At 39.0% G+C, this 12,285-nt stretch overlaps 1 protein-coding gene across 2 annotated transcripts in view; it reads left to right on the forward strand.

Moving 5' to 3' along the window:
- SEMA3A (semaphorin 3A) overlaps positions 1-12,285 on the forward strand; it is a 332,422-nt gene that overhangs the window by 78,347 nt on the left and 241,790 nt on the right. The window contains exon 1 of one of the 2 annotated variants that reach the window (XM_069801683.1): positions 2,796-2,873. The exons of the other annotated variant lie outside the window; for it this stretch is intronic. The gene's annotated coding sequence lies outside the window, so the exon portion shown is untranslated. Of the gene's footprint in view, positions 1-2,795; positions 2,874-12,285 lie in introns of those variants that run through there. 2 annotated transcript variants of the gene reach the window in all.

Genomic DNA, 12,285 nt, shown 5'->3' on the forward strand with positions numbered 1-12,285 from the left:
AAAGGAAACAACCTCAAGTTGCACCAGGAGAGGTTTAGATTGGATTATTATCCAAATTTCGTCCTCGACTGGGTTATCAAGCTCTGGAACAGACTGCCCAGGAAAGTGGTTGAGTCACCATCCCTGGAGGTATTTAAAAGATGTGTAGATGTGGTGCTTAGGGACATGGTTTAGTGGTGGACTTGGCAGTGCTAGGTTAATGGTTGGACCTAGTGATCTTAAGGGTCTTCTTCAATTTAAATGATTCTATGATTCTGTGATCATTACCTGACTGACTTCCCACCAGAAATAATGTCAAGATGAAAAGGAATGTGGGGAAGCTAAGTTAGAAAAGACAGAGAAGAGATTAAATCATCCTTCCCCGCCCCCACCTCAGGCATTTCATGAAGACAGTGAAGACAGAAGAGCAGTTACTGCAGGAGATTTCTGCTAATAATAAGAGATAGTTACCTCCAGAAGGGGATTGAAGTGGACTGAGTGTCTACGTCCGTTCATTGGTTACAGAAATTTCATTAGAAGACATGGACATCTATCTTAGTCTAAGTTGAAGGCTGAATGCTTCATGACGTGAGTCTGGATCACGGTTTCTTATGGCTCCATGGCATGAGGAGTAGGAAATGCTGTTCTGGGCTGAGAGTTGAAGTATTCATTTTATGCAGTGTCAGCACATTAGCAAGAAATAGACATCTGATGTTCATTATTTTATTGCAGGAATTTTTACAAAGAAAGCAAATTATTTTGTATGGCACGATGTGTCCTGCAACGTTCTTGCTTAGAACTGGTAGGACAGAGTCTGAGGAAGGTTTTGTTTTCGTATGTCAGAAAGTCCAAGGGCTCAAAGTCCTGAAGCAAAGCTCTGTAATAATTTTTGAAGGAACTTCCACATTAGTCACAGAGTGTGTTCCTCTCTACCAAGTAGTTACTATATGTCTTAGGGGATGTGCAACTCAGTGAGAACAGGACGCCTCTTCTCAGCTTGTGGAGTTGGCATAGCATTGCTGCAGTGACAAAAATCCAGAGGGACCTTGGAGAAACTGAACATGAACATACATTTTAGGAATGACTGAGTGGGAGTAGGGTGTTTAACCACACCCATCCTCTGTATTTTAAGTCATCAAGCTGAAAACACCCAACAAAAAACAAAGAACAGGCCATGTTAGTCAAGTAGCTCAGTAAAGTTTTAGGTTCCCTGAGTTTTATTTCAAGCTGACAGACCAACAAATTCCTACCGGCTTGTGAGCTAAAGCAATAAAAACACCACTCACGCAACAGCAGACATTTGGTAGTGATGCTTGCTTCTTCCATTATACTTAAAATGCAATAGTTTCAGGCACAAACAAGTTCCCTGTGTTGCAGTTGACTGCATTTAGTAACGATAGCCCAGTCTCAGTCTTGTAAAGGTAACTGTGGCACACATACAGCTGCTGTTATGGCTCTTGACTTGACCACTTGCTGCAGGGTGTTCTCATTCTGACTCAAAGCACCTCAAGTAAACTGAGATCTTTTCATGGGGCTCCATGAAGACTGAATGTCTGACCTTCATTTCCAGGTTGCTGATGAGGATTTCATCACCTCTGTGTGCCACACAGGGCGCATCCACTCTCTGACTACACTCACATCCAGTCCACAGGTGACTGTCAAGGCTGAGCTCTGTATATTTCAGGGTAAGGTGCACAGAGATGCGTTTCCTTTTTTTGTAAGAGAGAGAGATTACCCTATGTTCACCTGTGTAGCTCTCGGCATGGGCAGAGAGGGAAGGACAGAGCATACGATTACCTAAAACAGTGCTGCCATCAGATACGTGTTCATTGCCAGAGCATGTCAGTAAGAATTAAGCACTCTTAGCACAGCAGTTTGCACAGCTGTTGGAGAAACTGTCATCCCATCTATGGCTTTTGGGGGAGATGTGGAGAACTCCAGCAGGGAAAATAAACGTCTGTGGCATTCAGTGAGGAAGTGTGCCTCTTAGTTAAACTCTCCTGACCTGAGCTGAGCTTTGATTTCAGCCTTGATCAGTTGGCTCTGATGTTTTGCTTAGCAGACAGAGAAGATGATTTCTTTAGGATTCCTCTTCTGGGAGACCTTATCCCCAGCTGACATGAAATTTGCATTTGAAATCTAGTTTTAAAAATCCAAAGTAACAGACTTTGCCCAACTTACTTGCAATGGTGAAGCTCGCAATAAAAATGTTTCATTGTGCAGAGCTCCTATTGCCAGACAATTTTTAGTGACTTTGCAGCCCCAGAAGTCATTTATCCAGGGAAGTGTATTCAGTGGCAAAAAGAAGGCCAGAAAATAGACATTATATACTCTGCATCTTCACACAGATGTACATTATAGCTAATTTTAATATGCAATTTCTGCTGAATGGAGAAAGAAGTTGATTAAGCAGTAGAATGAGATGAAGTAGAAATACCGGTTCTTCTTGTGTTTCAACCAATAACAGGTTTCAGTAAGGAAAGGTGAAATAAGTCAATCAGCTGTCTACTTTCTGATTCCTTCAGAAGATAGCAAAATGTTTCTGTGTGTTAGTGATTAAGCCACCAGAGACTTTGGTATTCAAACAATATCAACATAAAGAACAAATAGGCCAAGAACCAGACATTGTAGTTTATTTCCTTATTTTTATATTATCTCTTTTTCCTTGACAACTGCATAGCTACACCCAGAAAAGTAGTAATTATAACAGAACCCAAAGACGTCCATCATAACATGAAAATGTTGTGACATCATAGTCCTTGGTTAAGGAAATTATAATGATGGCAGAGGTAAAGCCACAGTGTAAGACAAGCAAGGGAAGAGAAGAGCCTCAGAGTAGAGTTTGTTGCTCAAAATCACGAAATTTTTCTGTTTTGAGGGAGAACTGTCAAAAGGTAAGTCACTTTGCTTTTATAATGCTTCTTTGCATGGGGATGTTTTTGCAAACGTTTTTCAATTGATGTAGGTTTAAAACCACTCATGGGTGAGGTGGAAGAGAGGAAATAAGGAGAAACAAATTCAGTGGAAAAACAAGTGTTGATGGTGTGACTAGGCAATGAAGTAAATTTATGAACTGATTTGATCATGGATATTAGCACCTCCTTTCCTTCCAGTGTGAGTCAGAGTGAACATAAACATCACAGCTATGTGGAAAAATGTACCCCTGTGGAAAAAAAAAAAAAATTAAAAACCCTTGATTTTTTTTGCAAGGGCTTTTTTATTGTTTTGATGTTTATTAAAAAAAAAAACCAGCCAACACAGTTGATTTGAAATAGCTGTCTCATTTCTGTTCAGACTAGGAGAAGAAATAAATGAGCACTAAGCACAGTGTGTAACACACCAATAAATTTCTAAGTTAAATGCTACTAAGATATTAGGGTTATTGTTTCTATTAAGATACCAATGAGACAGGATCCACTATGTTATGAACTGTATTATGATAGGATGAAAGCACTCCATGACTCACATTTTATTAACTATCTAAAATTCTTGGACTGATATAGAAAATGCTCTTCTTTACCAAACTTGAAGCAGTCTAACATTTTCACAGGTAAATTCACATCTCTTGTCTTTCTGGCCCTTCCTGTGGAAAGAAGACAGCTTTGTCTGAGAGCGCCATTTGTCAAACATTTCACCTTCAGAAATGATATGAAGGGACTGCTATTTCAGTGATGAATTAGATACTCACTTTGCTTTTCATTTTTAAAGAAATAAATCTAATTGGGTAAGTTTCAAACACCAGTGAACACTGATCATTTCACTATGAGTTACTCAGCCAAATCTTAGGTTTTCTTTGTTTCAGCCATGTGTTCGTTCCTTTGTGCAATATAACAATCCTGTTTTTGTAAGTTCATTGGAGCTGGCAGATAGCTAAGAGAGCTTGAATTCCAAAGCAGAGTCAAAATTTACTTTATACCCATGACTAATGTCAAATCTGAACTCTATCTAATAGAAATATTGAGTAACCACATGTTAATTTCTTCTTGATGCCAGCTATGACTAGCTATAATAGCTGAGGTCAGGTCACTATCCCTGATGTATATATTCTCCTCCCATGGAGTTTTCTTTGGTAAGGGACTTTACTGAGGAAGACTCCCACTTCTATTTCAGGTTGGCCTGGTACAATGAAGTTAAAAAACATTATACACACCTTGACATTTAACAGTCCTTGACTCAGGGCTGCAGGAATTCAATAGGGCTTAATTATTAAATTGGTAAGAATTTATTCTCCAGATACTTTCATCTATACATATATTCTAAGAATTTCTTGATCAACCAATTTTTAAAACATAAAAAGTAGATAGGCATGTGGGTAGCAGAATATGCAATGAAAAATTTTTGTCATTATCTTAACCCGTATGAGGACTTCCCTAAAAATATGTTCTTAGAAAGAGAACAAGCAGACCCAGCTATGACTAGATTTTTCTTCATAAGAGCAGAAAATTGTATGATGTAAATATTGGTTTTATTGTACAGATGTGCTATAACAAAGAAAAATGCATGCAATATTACATTTTCTCTACTATAAAATGAAAAAAAAAAGTTACAATAAAAAAAGTCTAATCCTTAGCCTGTGTTGTATAAACCTAAAGAAATGGTAATCAACCTTGATGCGTGACTAAGGCACACATCTGTCTGTATGATTTATGACAGAACACAATCAGAGAATAAACTGCTCTTTTCTAAAAAAATATCCTCCCTGTAAGAGGATATTTTGCTCTACAGTGAAGCATAGAAATTTTTGTTTTAATATATTCTTTTCCACTAAGCTTTCTAAGAGTTATTATACATCTACAAGACCTGGTTTCTTAGCAGTCATTACAGAAATCCTTATCAGTCCCTTCTGTATAGAGGCTCAGAGTTGTTCTTGATGCAGAGAAATGGTTTAACCTGTTTTATTTCCAAAGAAGGAATAAGCTTATTCCTAAAAAAAGAATTATAATTCTGAATTAAATGTCAAGGAGATTAAGTCTTATTTCTATTCAGAAGATTAGTGTATGTAAATAGAGCAAGATTTTTTTATTATTATTTTATTTTTTTGTAATGCTCCTTAGTCTTGAACAGGACATTTCTAAGGGCTAAAAAGAGTTGCAGCTTCATATCTACTTGATAAAATTTCCAGTAATAGTACCAGCCATAGTAAAGACAACATGGACAGTATCAGTACTGGAATTTGATGGAGACCATCTAATTAAGCTAATGTAAGCTGCTGAATTATTACCAGCAGATTAATTTTCTTTAATACAGATACAGACTGTGTTCAAAGCAGTAAACTTTTAGGTAAGACTCTGCATTTTTTTTGTCCAGTAGGTTTGTTTAGAAATACAGTATCACTTGAGTTAGAACAGAAGGACTTGAAACATTTGCACTGAACTCAGTGACAAGATTTCCACTATCTTCAAGTGTATATTACTAAGTTATTTAAGACTCAGTGTTATCCAATGGCCTGGAGTCCTATTATTGACTTAATTTGAGATGAAGGTCACGAATGCGAGTTAAAACATCTTTTATTGATCACCAGTTAGCATCTCTACAGTGCAGGGAATAACATAGCATGGTAGCAGAATATTTCACTGAATTAAAAACCCCACAAACAGTGAAGACCTTAAAATTGATGATCTTTTCCCAACTGTTGTTCTTTGTTTACAGTTGTAATGAATCAGTTCCAAAGGTGTATCATCTCACCAAGTCAGTTTATGCTACTAGTGCTGGCTGGACCTGCCAAACTAGCTGGCGGGGAGTATTACGCAAAACTCCCGTGCAAAATTTCTGGATCCCTGCCTCAGGGAGGAAGCAAATTGTGCTTATGTATTTGTCACATGTAATGACCTTTTCAGAAGGAAATCGTATGTCCTGTGACATCTATCAGCAGGAAAGCTGACTTAATAAAGAAAGGGAAGGTCTTGCATCAGTGAGAACAGAGCAGTCAATTAGTAATTCTACAGTCATGCCAAAGTTATGTGATGACGTTTATGCAATAGTGTATTTAGATGGGCCTAGAGGAAGGTTAACAGGAGTAGGAGGCATGGGAGATGGATTCATTCACTGCTTCTGTTATAAGTCAAATACCTCATAGCATTATGTTATGTTAATCTACAGCTATATCTGCTTCTGCATCTCTTTCATTCATCCTGGAACCTTTATCACAGAGCGGTCAGAAATGTCATAAGCAATTTTGCATATGGAAGAAATGTAGTTGTTCTGCTTAATGGAATTTTATTTGGAGGGCATAAACCCAAAGAGATCAAAACAGAATATTTATCACTATAAATGATTTGTCTATATGACAGCACAAAATAAATGTTAAAAGACTTAAGCAAACCCAATCAAAGATAACAGTTTAGAAACTACTCTCTATTCTGCTAAAATCTGTAATAGGCACTAGCAGAAGGTTTCTACTTTTTCTTCTCCCTCCAAATTCTAGTTTTTGCCAGTGTACTGAAATAGAATGAAATTTATACGGGAATGATGAGACAACTCTATTATTCATGACTATTTCTCTTCCAAATACCAGAAAATTTAAATGCCCCATCTTATAAAAGAGCAGAAATGGGTATATATCTATGTAGTAAAGAGGTAGTCAAAGACAGTAGTGCATGGCTGACAGGAAGCAGAGGCACAGAGTTTAAAACATGAATCAGACACAGAATGCCAGATTCTGCAAAATACTAAATTGCTCAGGTGTAAGGCTGGGCTTCTGCTAATGCCAGAATATCAGATAACTTGGAGACCTCTGCTCAAGGGTAAAAGCCTATTCAAAAGCCTATCACAGTCAATTTAGACTCCCTGCTGGTACAAGAAACTTCCAATTGTGCCTCACCTCCATAGCAATCTTGCTTCAGCCAGTTCAGGGAGTGAAACTCTTTATCATTTCATTTACTTTGAATCAGATTTGGGAAACACACAGCATTTCTCCACATCAGTCTGAGGAGGACAGAATACAGGTCCTCTTGGACTCAAATATGGCATCTTGCTCCTGCGCCTCTGGGCCCCAAAGGTAGCCATCGGCTACTTTTTTTTTTTTTGTTTTTAAATGCAGCTAGAGCATAAAACTCTCTTTCTATTTTCTTAGAAGACCACCCATGAGGTTTTCTCCTTCACTTTTCCAAAGCTGTTTTTCATTGGGAATAATGTGTTTGCCCTTGTACGTACCAGCCAGGAAAGGCTTTCATTAATAAGGCCGGTTCTGAAAAATCCCTGTGTTCCTTTTCACCAATAATTTCAAAGGCAGGGAAATGTTTCTACATCTCTTTCCCTGCTGGTGGGATTCCAAAATTTTATGCACACACAATAGTATGCATAATATAGCTTCTGAGAATGTTTATGACAACTGGAGACCATGAAACATGACTAACAAGAATTTAATGTACTTTGTCCAAACACAAGTGGAGACTTTGCCTGCCTGTGAGTCTAATTTTGAAAAGTCACATTTTCAGAAATGCACATTTGGAGATGACTTGGGAAGTAAAAATTATATTTACAATAACATTCCATTTCTCCATTAAAAGAATACTTTCTCTCAAATGCTATCACTGTTCATACAATTGTTATGTCTGGGATAAAGTTTATCTCAGTGCAAAACACAAAAATATGTTTTACATAACTTTTCAATCTGCTTGCAGCTTATCTCAAGGCTGTGTGACAAACAGTTCTAGCATTGGGTCAAAGCCAAATATCACCTCTTAGGACTACTTTCTTACACAAATATTGATGTTTAATGTCAATGAGGAATATCTTTATGAAAATGTATTCACTCACATATCTAGCTTTGTGTACTTGATGAGATGCTGTGATAGGACTCGTAAGTCAGGCACAGCTTTGAGATGAGCCTGTCCAAAAATTTTCTTAGAGTGAGAGAAAAGACAGATCTTCAAAACTGCATTTGATTAAAAAAAAAAAACAACAAAACCAACCTGGTGACTCAGAGAAAGCTCAGAGATCTTGGGTTAAGGAAATTAAGATTATTTGAAATCTCCCTCTTGCCTACTGTATCTTTCATATCAAGATCTTGGTTCCCAGTCAGCACTGAGATTCCTGTTATCTGGAGAAACCTCCTTTTCCATTGCTCTCTGTTTTTGCTCTCTGCTTTTCTAAGGAGTGTCTGCCCATGCTTGAAACCTAGTCTTCCTTCTCGTGCTTCTTCCGTCAACCTAGGGAGCTTCTCCCAGCTGGTGGCATGGATACGGACATCCTCATTTGCTCTTTAGGAAATACAATCCCTCTTTCCAGGGGGTCTTGTCTCATCTCAAGCTCAGTAGTTCAATGTGAGCTCATGGAATTCTCTCTTACATATCACTAAGACCTTTCTATCATACATTGTATATAACATATAATAATCATAGAGTGAAAAAAAAATTAAATATGGAAGCATGAAGAGTTGTTTCATCTCAATTTATTTCATGTCTGTGTAAGCCCATTAATCAAAACAGCTACTCAAACTAACACTTCATATGTGGAGTATTTCACAGACAAAACTAACATAGTAAAGTATACATGAAGTAACTGCTTAAAATTGCTGTTTGTCTGCAAAAGCTCATAGTTCAACATTTTATTTCTAAATTGGACTTTCAAGTGAATAAAGTTAATCATATCCACAAAAGGTCCCTCTCTGCTCTCTCTCTTCCTTTTGTCTTTTAAGAAATAATAAAATGAGCACATTTTCCTATTAAATTTTTTGCTGTTTTAATCGTAGGACATTTAACAGGGTGGTCTACTCCTTTCAGTCCTAGAGCAGTTGTTCAGGGAGCAGGGAGGTAGGGCTGGACTTGCCTGCCCGTATTTGATTATCAGAGCCAGCTGGAAAGGGGTCAAATGGTGCCTATAAAGGACTGAGAAACCTCAGCTGTAAAAAACAGCAGGAGGTAGTTTGGCTCCTGTGATGGGCCCTGAAGTAGTGGGAGCATACAGTGAAGAAAAAACAGTGAGGATTGTACAAATTGTTTAGTAAAGATTAGTTTTTCCTTTCTGCATGTATGTACATGTGAGTGGGTGGGTTGGTTGGTCTTCACATCACTGTGTCTAAGCCATAAAATATTTGTTTGAGGAAAATATCTGAAAGAGGTGCAAGAATGTTATCAGCCTTTCCTTGCCTGGAGAGGTGGACTAGTAAAGATGTTTAAAATCAGTGGTATTCATTCTATTTATGACTGGGAGTTTTGGCTTGGGCTTCATATGCATAAGAAAGAAATGCATGCACCTGCAATAGGAATTTCAGAAGGGATTAATAATGTTGGGTGCTTAAACTTTTGATGCCCCTCTTGAGAATCTTAAAAAAGCCTGACATTTTCTTTTTTTTTTTTTTTTTTTAGTGTATTTTCTCTGATGCTAGAAAGTCAGCTTAAAAAGCAGGAAAAACCCCTTGATGCTAAATCACTTAATTTATTTTATGTTTTTGTGACTTAGAGATAAATTCTGGATCTTTTCCACATCTGAAGTTAAAAAGCATAGTCTCTAACACAGAATTTTAATTGGAAACTTTAGTATGGAGAATGCTTTTCTATCCAGATGATAAAACTCTAAAAATACAGCTGTTGCCATATCTCTGGAAAGTGTTGATAAAACTTTAACAGAAGCATCACATTAATAATATTTTAATATCACTCTAATTCTACTATATGCTATGAAAGAATATGCTTTCTTAAGCTGTTGTATGTTAGTCAATAGATTAGTTATGTGCATAGATATCACAGGAAACAGAGAAACTTTGGATTTAAAGTGTTTTAAAACCAGTTCTTTTTTTTTTTGGTTTTTTTTTTTTGCTTTTTTCCTAGGGAAAAAAACACTGTCCAGAGAGGACTAGATTAGCAGGATGTTCACAAAGCTAGTGGAGTGATTAATAAAGCTCTAGGAGAACTGGAATGGCAAAACCTGTTTAATACTCCTAGGACACTCTCAGTTAGCTTCCTAAAATAATTGGTTAGGATCAGATTAAGAAAAGATAAAATGCAAGAATCCATAGAGGTGTCTTTTTATGAACTCTGTCTCAGTTTACTTTTTAAATGGTCTATGTTAGCTTCTACAGACCTAGGTCTGTTAGATTTGATGGGTTTGCACCAAGTTTGGGTCTTCCACTTCCTTCACTTGGCTTTGTTCAGTGGAGTAAGGTCTGAAATTTGTCTGTAGCCTGAAAAGAACAACACTAGAGAAAAAAACCATGAAGAGTACCCCCGGAGAGCAAATCAGCAGCTATTGTATGGTTAAAAAAAAAAAAAAAAAAAGGGAAAGACTTAATGAACTTTGTTCCCTTTAGCAGATAAGATTATTTATTTCACTTTAAATCACTGACAGTCTAGGTTACAGAAGATCAACTCTTGTACTTTTGAGATATTAAAACTTTTTTTTCTAATTACTTTAATTGAGCGTGTTGGCTTCTGCTTGACAGCTGATGTGGGCAAGTTCACAACGCTGTTTTTTTCCACTGGATGAGGTTTTTTTCTGCCAGCTCTTTAAAACTAGAGGCTAGACTGTCTTTCAGAAAAGTTCTAATAATACATTTATACAAGAAAAGTGTCCTGTAATCTCATTGTTTCTTCCTTATTTTAAAAAAAAATTTAGTATAGTTTCTTCTGTGTCAATCACACTTAGAAAGCCAGGGCACTTCAGTGAAACTGTAAATCATGATCCAAATATAGAAATTTTTTTTCAACTATACTCATATGTAACAAGCAAGACCTTGCATAATTTTACGTGAGAATGTTACTAACTTATTTGCCAAGGAATGTTAGGCATTGTGCAAGCACATATTAAAATACAAGATGTATCCTCCAAATCTGTAGGGTCCCATAGCATCTGGCATCAGAAATATAACAGAATTAACCAACACAGTCCATGTGTTCCAAACAAAAATCTTTAATTTGAAATATTCAGTGAAATGAACCAACTGTAGACCAAACTGGGTTTAGTTCCATTTGGACTTGATCTTGTTCTTTTATGGATAAATTCCTGTCGTGGTTTCAGCCCAGCCGGTAACAAAGCACCACGCAGCCGCTCGCTCACTCCTCCCCACGCAGCCCTGGTGGGATGAGGAGAAAATATAAAGAAAACCTCGTGGGTCAAGACAAGGACAAGGAGGGATCACTCACCAACTGTGGTCACGGGCTAAAGACAGGCTCAACTTGGGGAAGAAACAAAGTCAATTTAATTTAGTACCAATCAAATCTAAACAAGGACACTGAGAAGTAAACCCAAACCTTAGAACACCTTCCCCCCACCCCTCCCTCCTTCCCGCCTCACCTCAGCTCCACTCCCGGTTCTCTCCACCTCCTCCCCCTCAGCGGCGCAGTGGGACGGGGAATGTGGGTTGGGGTGGGTTCCTCACCCCTTGTCTCTGCCGCTCCTTCCTCCTCAGGGGGAGGACTCCTCACTCCTCCCCTGCTCCACCGTGGGGTCCCTCCCACAGGAGACAGTCCTGCACGAACTCCTCCAGCGTGAGTCCCTCCCGCGGGCTGCAGTTCCTCACAAACTTCCCTGGCGTGGGTCCTTCCTGCGGGCCGACCTTCAGTCCCAGCCTGCCCCAGCGCGGGCTTCCCCAGGGAGCGGCGGCCATCTTGGGGGCCTCCGCTGCCCTCCGTGGGCTGGGGGGACACAGCCTGCCGCCTGGTCTCCCCACGGGCTGCGGGGGCAGCCCCTCCTGCCCTCCTTCCTCCCTGCCCTCGGTATCCGCAGAGGGGTTCCTCTCCCATCCCAATCCCCTCCTGGCTGCAGGTTCCCCCTCTGAAATCCGCTCTCCCAGAGGCGATACCGCCGTCGCTGACGGGCTCGGCCTGCGCCAGAGCCGGCTCCGGCTCCCAGCCGGGGAAGCTTCCAGCAGCTTCTCACAGCAGCCGGCCCTGCGGCCCCTACCCAGCTACCAAAACCCTGCCCCACAACCCCAAAACAATTCCACACAGAGAGTATTGAAAAATATTTTTCTCAGTTCTTCTATAGCCCAGTCACTCTTTATCATCTCTTGATCCGGGATGCACTCTAGGTCCCAGAGCAGGAAACTGCAGCCCAGGGTGTTCGTGTTCATGTGATGGGCAGTGGTAATTTTGTCATATTGCTAACAGAAGTTATGTGCCAGTGCCTGGAAGGTCCAATTATGTGAGCAAATTTCTTGTTAATGAGTTGTAGAAAGTTTTAAATATTTTTCATTTAGCTTGTTTTCTTGCATCTTTTCAGGAAAAAAAAAAAAAAGGAACAGACTGGATGGAGAAAGGGGATTTCATATAGTCTGAGGTTAATGTAGGTGAATTATCCAAGTTTTACTTGAAGAGAGGGAGGTTCTTGTACAGCTGAAGTTTAAAGTTAGGTGCTCTAAGCTACTCC

This window comes from Haliaeetus albicilla, chromosome 14 (assembly GCF_947461875.1).
Source record: "Haliaeetus albicilla chromosome 14, bHalAlb1.1, whole genome shotgun sequence".
Taxonomy (NCBI): Eukaryota; Metazoa; Chordata; class Aves; order Accipitriformes; family Accipitridae; genus Haliaeetus; species Haliaeetus albicilla.